This window comes from Geotrypetes seraphini, chromosome 2, assembly GCF_902459505.1.
Source record: "Geotrypetes seraphini chromosome 2, aGeoSer1.1, whole genome shotgun sequence".
In the NCBI taxonomy this organism is placed as follows: Eukaryota; Metazoa; Chordata; class Amphibia; order Gymnophiona; family Dermophiidae; genus Geotrypetes; species Geotrypetes seraphini.
This window is the reverse complement of record NC_047085.1, coordinates 131345476-131357570: the sequence shown is the minus strand read 5'-3', so window position 1 is coordinate 131357570 and position 12095 is coordinate 131345476. Positions and strand designations below refer to the sequence as shown.

Here is a 12095-nt window from a genome sequence, read left to right as displayed (position 1 = left end):
AAGTAAGATTTGGAGGTTCCCAAAGAAAGGACTTCTTTAGGGAAGAGGCTTGGTTTATAGACCCAGGATGTCCACGTCTCCTCCTCTGCGATGGTCTCCTTCATGCAATCCTCCCCTTGTCACATTGCTCGTGCTCCAGCTGCCATCCTGAACGGCTGCTTCAAGGAGACTGTTCCAGATGAGGCCTGTGGTGATTGCCAAAGTTCCTCTTCTGTGGAAATGCTGCCCGTTGTCGATCTCGGTGTGCGTTGGTGCTGGTCTCGCTCTCTCCGAGATCAGAATCTCGGAGAGAGCGAGACCTTAAGGCCTTCAGCATGCACAAATGCTCAAGGTCCAGTCCAGCCCAGCACAGGCAAGAGGGAGGATCTCCGACGCACAGCCCAGCCCAGCCAAGAGGGAGGATCTTCAGGCACCGGCACATCCTGTGCGTTGGTGCTGGTGCCGGTGCCAAATCGGGGTAAGGGATATTATTTTGGTGCTCGCGGGAGGGGATGTAGGATCATGGGGGAGGGGGGCGATGCGAGTGGGGTGAGGATGCTAGTTCGCCGGGGAGGATACCGGATCGCGGGGGGGGGGGGGGTTATGGGGCAGCGCCGGTGGCCTCAAGGGGGGGAATGGAGCAGCGCCGGTAGACTTGGGGGGAGGGGAGAGGAACAGGTGGAACGAATCAAAGCGAGTTTCCCTTACTTCCTATGGGGAAACTCACTTTGATATACGAGCAATTTGGTTTCCGAGCATACTTCTGGAACGAATTATGCTCGTAAACCAAGGTTCCACTGTATATGAGTTTTATTGCAGGGATGGAATTCCTGCTTTAGGAACAGGACTGTGGTTTCAGCCAGTAGCGTACCGGGGGGGGGGGGCGGTCCGCCCTGGGTGCACGCCCCAAGGGGGTGCATAGGAGAGAGCTGAGTGTTCTCCCTAGGGCAGGGGTGCCCAATTCGACAGGTAGCTCGCCAAGGCAAAGTGAGTCGATCACCCAGGACTCACTTTGCCTTGGCGATCTATCGGGCCGATCAGTCTTCCTCTCCCCGACATCAATTCTGCCGTCGGAGAGGAAGTTCCGCCCAGCCAGGCAGCGATTGGCTGGCCCGAACTTCCTCTCCGACAGCAGAATTGACATCGGGGAGAGGAATGCTGGTCGGCCCGAAGCAGGGAGAGCATGGGCGGCGGCGGTGGCTTTGGGGCCTGTTATCCATTGGTGGCGGTTTGGGTCCTGATCCCCGATGGCAGTGGCAGTGGCAGTGGCTTGGGGAAGGGCAGGGAGAAAGAAAGAAAGGGGGCAGGCAGGGAGACAGAAGGAAAGAAGAGAAACAGAAAAAAAAAGGGGGCATGAAGAGAGAAAGAAAGGTCAGGGAGAGAGGAAGAAAAAGTTGGGGGAGGGAATGAGGTGAGGAGAGGAAGCATACAGGCTGAAAGAAAGATTGGATGCACAGTCAGAAGAAGAAAGTGCAACTAGAGACTCATGAAATAATAATAATAATTTTATTTCTTATATACCGCTATACCCTAAGTTCGAAGCGGTTTTCACTAGACAAGGTAGGAAAAATGATTTTATTTTAAATTTAGTGATCAAAATGTGTCTGAATTTATATCTGCTGTCTATATTTTACAATATGGTCCCTTTTACTAAACCGCAGTAGTGGTTTTTAGCACAGGGAGCCTATGAGCGTTGAGAGCAGCGCTGGGCATTCAGCGCAGCTCTCTGCGCTAAAAACTGCTATTGTGGTTTAGTAAAAATGGAGGGGGGTGGGTATTTGTCTATTTTTGTATGGTTGTTACTGAGGTGACAGTGCATAGAGTCATCTGCTTTGACCTCTTTGAAAAAACCCCGGAATAGGAATGATAATTAACAATTCTACGCGTACAGTGTGCGTTGTGTTTTTTTTAAATTTTATTGTTGGTAGATCATTTTGACTTGGCCAGAAAGGTAAGGGGGAGGGAGGGAGGGGAGCTGCTGAAAGACATCTAGTAATCCTTGCAGGCTTGACTGTGCAGGGAATTATTTTTGTAAAATCATGTTTTGTTATGTGACTGGCATTATATAGACTTTAATTTCTATGAATGAATAGAAATTGCTTGTTTTTATGTGCGTGCGCTGAAGGAAAGTGGAGAGAGAGTGGGCTGAGGACGCTGAAGGGAAGTGGGGAAGAGAGAGTGGGGAGAAGACGCTGATTTATAAATTGACAATTGTACAGAATATTGTTTCTTTTTATACTTTAATATAAACAATTCAAAGTTTGTGTGGATGGAATCGGGTGGTTTGCGGGGATGGGGACTGCTTAGTCCAATAAAATGGTATTTTTTTATTTCTCATTATTTGTTTTATTTTTATTTGTTAATTTGTAAAGTGGTGATTGTTATGTATCAGTTTTTTCAAATTTACATCTACTGTCTTTATATTTTGCACTGTATTAGAGGACATGTGTTACTGTTTTTGTGGTGTTGCATTGTATCCAGGGTCTGGTTTCTTGGCGGTTCAGTTTAACTTTTGTCTGCATATTTCTATTTTTAGTTTGTGATTATTCCATATTGGGTGAGGGTGTATCTCTGTTCTGTGTGTATGAAAAGAACATAGTTTTCAGTTGGCATTGACTACGGGATCTGGCTTGTTTAGTTTTACAATGTATGTGTTGGTGTTCTAGTGCTCACTGCAGTGTTTAAGATGCTGCCTTTTCCTAGGTACACTCTTGTGCGATATGTGGATTGTTACTAAAAGTCATATTTTTCATATAGATGGAGGGGGTATCAAAAAATGATGGGCCCCGGGTGCCACATACCCTAGGTACGCCACTGGTTTCAGCTGTACACTGTAAAACCGCATAGCGAGTAACACCATGCAGAAAGAGCAGCCTGAAACTTGGGAGTAACAGTATATCAAAATTTCAGTCATCTAAGAACATAAGAATTTCCGCTGCTGGGTCAGACCAGTGGTCCGCTCACGCGGTGGCCCTCTGGTCTAAGACCAGCGCCATAGCTGAGACTAGCCCTATCAGCATATGTCCTTGTTCAGCAGGAACTTATCTAACTTTGTCTTGAATCCTTGGTTTTGGTGGATGAATGAAGCAGGAACAGAATTCACTTCTCCTTTCTTCTCTTGTTTTATAAAAGATATTTTCTTACTGAGAACCAAAGATGGAGCAAATCCCGAGTTGTATGGTCTTTTTAGTACTATCAGGTGAGAACTCTTTCCCACCTTAATCCCTTCACTGATCTCACCTAAACTCTATCTTTACTCCAACACATTCTGTCCTCAAGACCAAACTTTAGTATGTGAACTGCAATTTACTTTAGGCCTTCAAAAGGAACCAAAACTTTGTTAATAGCATAAGTTGTTAAAATACTAGTCTAATTTACTCCTTTCTTTCGCTCTGTCCTTCCCCCTTTCTAGCTTCCTTTCAAGTTTCATTAATTTTAATATACCGATCATCGACGTGCACCTGGCCGGTTTACAATGCTAAAAATGAAAGGTTAAAATACATTTTTGTAGGGGGGGAAATGTGAACATTAAATAGACAAATTGCAAATACGAACATGAGCTTGAGGGGAAAGGGGGAGGGGAAAGTTAATAATTACATCATTAAAAACAAATTAATTAAAGGGAAGGGGGGCAAGGATAAAACACCAGAAATGGGGATCGCTTTTTAAAAGCGGTTCGTATTTATTTTGCTAGCTGTTGGAAAGGAAATATTTAGACGCTATGGCCTCCCTCTAATCTCATATTCCTCTAATCTCCTTTCTCTATTCCCTGCTCCTTTGCTCTGTTTCTTTGCCCCCCTGACTATGGAATTGCTGAGATCTTATTTTCTACCAGCATTCAAGGAACACCATGTGGATTTAGCAACTTAGGAAAGTCTGCCATGGGTTCAAATCCCACGCTGCTCCTTGTGACCCTGGGCAAGTCACTTAATTCTCCACTACCCCAGGTACATTAGAAAGTAAGAAAATATACTGAAGGGGTTACTAACTCAACCACTAAATGAATACAGTGGAGTGACTGAAGGAAAATGTTTGAAAAGAGAAAAAAGTCACTACTTGAAAAGGTCACTTCATGAAGATGTAATCATGAACCTTTGTACATATTCTTGTACCATAAACTCTGCTCAGAGATATGAAGGCATAATATTCCGTCTCACCCACCAATCATTGCAGGTCTGTGAATACGTGAATACAGCAGGGGAGTATCAGTCACAATGGATGCAACTGTGGATATATGAAATCGTGTATTGGGAACGCGTGAATAATGATAATAATAATAACTTTATTTTTATATACCGCAATACCATAAACAGTTCAGAGCTGTTTACAGAGGAAGAGACTGTATACAAACAGCGATATTACAAAAAACTTCTGAAATTACATTAGCATGTTAAGATTAATCAAATTTATCTGGAAGTGTTTTAAAAATATATCAAGGCAGAAATGGAGTCAGAGAAATTTATCAAAGAGATAAGTTTTAATTGACTTCCTAAAAGTTTGATAAGAAAATGTGTTTGAAATAAAGTTGGTTAAACATTTATTCCATATCCAGCATATGGATTGTTCTAAATTTCAATTGAAAAAAATATCTTTAAATATACAAAATACAGCTGCTTGATTGTTAGAGCGCTCAAAACAGATAGAGTGACACCTATAGATTGTTACATTGGCTACCTATAAAAGCATATATTCATTTTAAATTATGTTATGATTTTTAATATTTTTTTATAGAGATACTCCTTACATGATGGAGTTGATCAGATTCCCTTCTTGAATTAAAGCTGCTGTATCTAGAGACCCCTTACTATTACAATTTCTAAGCCCAAAGGGTCTCTGAGACTATTTTTGCATTTTCTTTTGCTTATTTTGGAGCGCAGATTTGGAACAACCTCCCTATTCAAACAAGGACACTCGGTAAATATGGTTTATTTAAAAAGCATTTGAAGGCCTTCCTTTTTCAAAACTTTTTGAATTAATACTTAATTGAATTGAAAATAATTTGATTATTTTTTTATTGATGTTTTTCTCCAGTGATTGTCTGAGTCTATTTGTAAAATCATTATCTGCATAGAACTTAATTGACTTTTGCAGAATATAAAAGCACATTGGAATTGGTATCTGTAATTTGTGGTACATTATTACATATTAAGCCTACTTTAGATAAGTATAAAAGTCGCCTTTTCCTGATTATGACGGGAATAGCTGTTCAATTGATTACACAAAATTGGAAAAATCATGATAGGATCATTTTCACATTTTGGTGGGTAAATGTGTGTACCATAAATAAGTATGAAAGGATGATGGCGGAAAGTTTGGGGGCTAGGTAAATCCTTTAATGATGTATGGAGTCCATTGACTAATTTTATTGCATTATAATAAGGGTCATGTTTCTTTTTTTATCATTAGATTTCCTTACACATCCAGGGAGGGTGGGGGAGTGGGGGTGGGTGGGAAATGTATTTTGAATAGTTAAATTATTTATTTATAATTTGTAATCACATCATATGTATTATTATATTAAGAATGAAGATGAGAATGGGAGAAAATGATTGTTTAATGTAATAATTGTATAGTGAATAGTGTGCTTTGTGCAGTTTTTCTGATTTACCATTTGTATTGCACTATCGAAGTTTGAAAATCAATAAAGTAAAAAAAAAAAAAAAAAGTTATTGGTATCTGTTCTCTATATTATTCACCTTCATAGATTTTAATAGTGTCACTTTCTAAATATTTTTTCCCTGTGTTATTCATTTCCATAGAGTTCAGCGGCATCACCATTTTCAATATCAGTCACAAAACTTATTCACCAATTGCTCAGCAGATTCAAAGCTGTTTATTTTCTTTTGTTTCCAAGCTGCCATGCAGTGAAGTCAGATATGCTAGTGCCAGCTCATCAGGTATGTTTTCAGGGTGAGTGGAGAGGAGTGAAAGGAGATTAAGGAAGTTTCTTGTTTTCTCAGTAGCTATTTGTGAGTCATTTTTATGTAGTCTCCTAAGTCAAGTAAAATGTAGAAATTCCTGTAAAGCCAATTTTGTGTTGACTCAGATTTCATTTTAGTATCTCATTCAAAAAGCAACAGCCTCAGGAGTATCGGATTTCTCAATCTCAAGTGACAGGGGTTTAGTATTGGCTAGAAAGGGTGCCACTTATGGATTCTCAGTACCTCATCTAAAGCACTGAGTGGTCTAAGGAAGTTTCCCATCTATATGCTCAACTGATTCATCCTCACATAGGGGAAAGTTAGGCACATGAGCTACCAATAAGATATGTTATTGTACTGTTAACTCCAGTTATCAGTAACTAACAGATCCTTTTACTAAGCTGCAGTATAAGTTGTGTGGTCTTACATGGGGTTTTCCTGTGCAACAAGGCCATTTTTATGCAGCCAGAAAATGGCCAATATTCTACTTTTTCTATTAATGGCCATTCACAAATGTTATCACTTTATATACGTAATATACACAGTCTATCAATCGTACCCCCACTACTAAACTCAGTTTTTCAAAAACACTCTTCAGAAAAGCTTTTCAAATACTCTTATCAAAAAAACTTTACAGAAAGACTAAAAGTATAATCTTAGAGGACTGTATTTAAATAAAGAACCACATATGTTTTTGGAGGATATGGAGTTTAACATAAGAACATAAGAAACGCCTTCACTGAATCAGACCTTTGGTCCATCCAGTCCGGTGACCCGCACACGCAGAGACCAAGCCAGGTGTTCCCCGATGAAGACCTGTTTATCCGTATCCATCAATGAGATTTGCAAGAAGGTGTGCATCCAACTTGCCCTTGAAACCCAGAATGGTGGTTTCTGTCACAACCTCCTCCGGGAGAGCATTCCAAGTGTCCACCACACGCTGCATGAAACAGAACTTCCTGGAATTTGTCCTGAGCCTGTCGCCTCTCAACTTCAGTCCATGACCTCTTGTCTGATTCACATATGTCTGATTTAACAATAAATGGATAGCTATTCTGAACAAGTATTCTTTAAACCTAATGGTTCTAATTATTGATAAAACTAGGAATATGAAATTCTCCCTTAAAGAATTAGAAAAGAAAGTAAAGAAAATTAGAGAGCTGGTATCTGATAGTGAGTTCAAGAATGTACTAGAAAAAAAATATTCAAATTAGTGTGGGGTCCATTGGTGTCTTTTGTAGAATTGTTGTTTTATTTTTGCTGATATATAGTATTTGCACATCCAGGGGTGGGAGGTTGGGTATATGTTTATATGATCCCTTGTTCTTTTCTTTGATGGTTGGGAGGGGAGGGGGGTATTTTTGGGTATTGATAAACTGTTTCTGAATGTTTATAAGTGCTTAATTGTTATGGTTATGACATGTATGTTATGATGCACTTTTTGTAAGATCTGAAAATTGAATAAAGATTTATAAAATAAGAATGTACAAGAAGAAATGAAGAAGAAAGTGGATTCCTTCCGCCACGAAATCCAAAAGAAGATTAAAAAATTTAAAGGCGATGAAGCAGATTATATCCAAGGTAAGGTGTATCCTTGGATGAGAACAGAACAGGGGGAAAAGGTGAATTTTGAAGGTCTTTCAGATACAAGCAATAGTTCTGGTTCAGAAGCAGACTCAGTTTCTTGTTTTAGAAGGAAAACAACAAAGATGTCAGAAGAGCAGAGGGAAACAAAACAACAAAAGCCTGGAGTCCACAAATTGTCCATGGACAATGTTGCAGAGAAAATACCAGTAATTAATTTATCAAAATACATATGTATTGACAAATGTAGAATTGAAGATTTGGTCTAAAGGTTTGACTTTTATACTAACTTAAATATATGATGCTTTTAAGTAGAGAATGATATGGGGACAAATTTTTCCCTGTACCTTTAGGAACCCATTTTCCTGTCCCGTCCCCAAGAGTTCTTTTCCTGTCCCTGCTCCGTTCTTGCAAGCTCCGACCTCATCTGTACAATGTTTATGTTTATGTTGATTAAGAACTTTATATATCGCATAACAGCCTAAAAGGATCTAAGCGGTTTACAATATACAATTCATATTCATCAAGAAAAGAACTCCATTAAAAATAGAAAAGGAAAGATTAAGAACCAAAGTTAAAAATTTATTATTTCTTTAAATAAAACATCATAGCAAATATCTCAACAGTAACAATTCTAATAGTAAAGCAATAAAACACAGATCACAGTCCTCAACTCTGTTCTAATTTGAGAAAGCTAATTGGAAAAAATGTGTTTTTAAAATGTCTTTTAAAATTTATATACGATTCTTCTTTTCTCAAGTCTATGGGCAGATTATTCCATAACCATGGAACTAAATAAGTGTTTGAGGCTTATGCTTTTCACGCAGAACATTACTGTTCTCATTTCCTTCCCCCAAAGGATGCAAATTCAAAAAATTCCTCAACAGGACACTCTCCTTTCAAGCAGGGAACTCTCTAACATACCATTCTTTCAGAAAATCACTAAAAACCCACCTATTCGACAAATTTACCTGATCCCCCAAATCTGCGCTACACCACCTCATCTTACACGTTCCTTCCTCCTACCCTATGCCACCCCATCTCATAACTGTCTATCTATCCCTTCCCTAATCTAATTGATGTTACCTCATTGTCCTTACAGCACCTTTTATTGTACACTGGCTTGAATTGTAATGATGGGATATAATTAAAGCTATTATTATTATTAAGGCAGACCTTACAGGAATGGGGTAGGGACAGGGATAGCAACAAAACTCGCGGGAACGGGACAAAAAAATTGAGTTCCTGCAGGGTTGGGGATAAATTTGTCCCTGTGTCATTCTCTGCTTTTAAGACAAGGGCAGATCTGGAGAAGTTTGTTCGTACATTACAAGTGAAACAATCTTTTTTGATAAAGAAGATATACTTGACCAAGATATTGTGATTCAGAAGATTCCTTTTAAATATTCATAAGAACATAAGAATAGCCATACTGGGTCAGTCCAATGGTCCATCAAGCCCAGTAACCTATTCTCATGGCTGCCAATCCAGGTCACTAGTACCTGGCCAAAACCCAAAGAGTAGCAACATTCTATGCTTCCGATCCAGGGCAAGCAGAGGCTTCCCTTTTAAAGCTTTCTGGTAACTTGGCTTACAAGATATTGAGGCAATGGAATTGAATATATGGAGAAGGAGATAAAATCTGCCTAAGCCCTTAGAACCTTACGGGATAAAACACATATAGCGATTCAAAGAGTGGATAAGGGAGGACCCATTGTGATACAAGATCATTCAGCCTATAAGAAGGCATATTTCTGCATCTCAATGGCCATGAATTTGGACTTGGAGGATGAGATGTACAGCATCAGCATCTATGAGACAAATATGGTTTGTTTTGTTACATAGAAGTTTCTGGACCCCTGTTCATTTACAAAAATTAGACAGTTCTAAATCTAATAGATGCTGGCACTGTCATCTTGATGTAGGGACACTGGATCATCAGCTGTTTTATTGAGCTTTGATACTTAACTTTTGGAAGTCAATATGGGGACAGATTAATACCATACTGGAGGCATCAATTCCATTGACATATGAGGAACGTTATTGCATATTAAGCCCCCCATGAACCGCTATAAATGCCGGCTTTTCCTAATTATGACCGGGATAGCCATGCAAATGATTACTAGCAATTGAAAGAATTGGGATCGTCTTAGTTTTCCTTTCTGGTGGGCAAGCTTATGCTTAACTTATAAGTATGAGAAAATGAGTGCTGACTTGCTGGGGCATAATAAGATATTCAAATTGGTTTGGGGTCCATTGACGTCTTTTGTAGATTTGTTATAGTTGCCCTTTATCTTTATCTTCCCTTCTATTGCACCTACACATCTGGGGAGGGTAGGAGCGGAAGGGGGGTATATCTTTTGTTTTGGTATTATTTCTGATGGTAATGATGGATGGGGGGAGGGAATTTTTATCTTTTGTATAGATTCCGATTGTTTATAAGAGCTTATTTGATTATTATTATTTGTATGTAAATTGTATTGCACTTTTTGTTGGCATTTAAAAACTAAATAGTTAAAAAAAAGAAAATCAACTTTTCATCCAGAGGGACTATAAGATTCTTAATGTGGACCCTACATTTGAGTTATAAAAGTGATTCAAGACTTGATTGAGGAAGCTTTGCGAAAAGGTTTTCTGACTAGAAGGGAATTTAATTTCCCTATCTCTACAAAGAGTTTTTTCTTGTATAATGATAAGATTTATCAACAGACTTCAGGTATAGCTATGGGGATTACTACGGCCCCTTCAATTGTCAATTTGTTTATGGTAGATTTTGAATCCAAATGGGTATATTCATCAGATTTTTTCAGAGTGTAGCCCTCTAGATTCATTTTCTAGATGACATTTTCTTTTTATGAAGGAGTACCATAGACAGTTTGAATGGATTTGAACATTGGCTTAATTCTCGCCATGAAAAAATTGATTTCACAATGACATGGAACGGGACTTCCCTGACTTTTCTTGATGTTTAATTATGTTATGTGAGGAGGGTTGTTTTTTTACAATTGTACATAAGGATACTGACAAAAACACACTATTACATTAGCAGAATTTTCATCCTGAATCTTTAAAAAAAAATCCTCCATTTTCACAATTTCTTAAGGTCTCGTGGGATTTGCTCTTCAGATAATGCCTATAAACAGGAAGCACCTCCTTTGATAGATAGATTCTGTAATCAGGGTTACCCATGAAATTTAGTTGTGCATGCTTACAAGAGAGAATTTTATAACAACACATTTTCAAAAATAAAAAAATAAATTTTATCTTTTGGTACACAAGCAGCACATGCAAGAACTACCGCAAGATACCTGCATGCCCTGCGTTAGTGCATTTTTATCTGCAGTAAATACGTATTAGTGCCTATTGCAACTTAGGGCTCCTTTTACTATGGTGCGCTAGCGTTTTTAGTGCACGCACAAGATTAGCGCACATTATAGCACGCACTAGTCAAAAAATTACCGCCTGCTTAAAAGGAGGCGGTAGCGGCTAGCGTGACTTTGTAAAAGGAGCCCTTAGTAAAAAGGCCCCTAAGGCAATTACAAAGTGGAATCTTACTGTGGCATTATTGCTTCCTGGATATATACTGCTACATAATAAATGCGTACCCAGTGATATTTACTTAGGGCTCCTTTTATAAAGCTACAATAGAGGTTTCTATTGCAGGCCAGCAAGGTAAATACTCCGACAGTCATCGGAATTCTATGAGCGTTGGAGTATTTACCTTGCCGGCCTGTGGTACAAATCTCTACCGTGGTTTAGTAAAATCCAGTGTTAATATGTAACAATAAATTTTGATTATTTGCTAAAAAAAAACTTGTGCATAATTATCTTTAGCTTGTACCTAATCTAATTTTTTTCTTTACACTCATTGCACTAACCACATTTTTTTTTAGTCTCTGGGAGTTCTTCCTATCTGTAACCTGAATGTGATGATTTAGTAATACCATGAGGTGGTTGAATGGACATGAACAAAAGCTGAAACAATGGTATGGCCATTACTGCTGACAGGTTTCATACTGGTGCTGACTCAACCACTTTTCTGCATTTTTACAGAAGAAAACTAAGCACTGGCTGAGCAAAGTGCCCAAGATTTCCTGTAATAAATTGTCAATCACTCATTAAATTATTGTCTTCTGTGGCTTAGGATATTAAAAAGCTTTCAATAAGTAAAAGATTTATTTTTCAAGAGAATATAATTCTATAAATCTCACTTCTAATCAGGGCTTGTTTAACCATTAGGCAGACTAGATCAGCAGCTTCTTGGAGACAGGAGACCCAGAAAACTGATGGAAAACACCAGTTTAACAGCAATTTTAAAGTGCCAGGTGATGTTCAACACTAACAGCGTGCAAACTACATGCACCCTATTAGTGTTGAGTATTGGCGGTAAAAGGGGGAAGAACATGCCTGGCATCTGCACACAAGAGTTGAGCAGTCAGTGCATCTCTTGTGCACAGGCCCAGTAGAGTATACAGTAGAGTGGTCAGTTTTGGGATTGGCATTGTCCTTGGGCCTCCACTATTTCTAAATGATTATTTTGTTCGCTGACTATAGTTTTCCAATATTTGAATTTTTTCTTTTGTTACAGTCAAGTCAGTTAGTATTTCTTTA

The 12095-nt window shown here is 38.7% G+C and overlaps 1 long non-coding RNA gene across 1 annotated transcript; it reads left to right on the top strand.

Moving 5' to 3' along the window:
* The first annotated feature begins 5739 nt into the window (after positions 1-5739).
* LOC117355476 lies at positions 5740-11505 on the top strand. The gene is made up of 3 exons (XR_004538378.1): positions 5740-5876; positions 7349-7481; positions 11378-11505. It is a non-coding gene; the product is annotated as an uncharacterized LOC117355476 (long non-coding RNA).
* Positions 11506-12095: the final 590 nt, after the last annotated feature.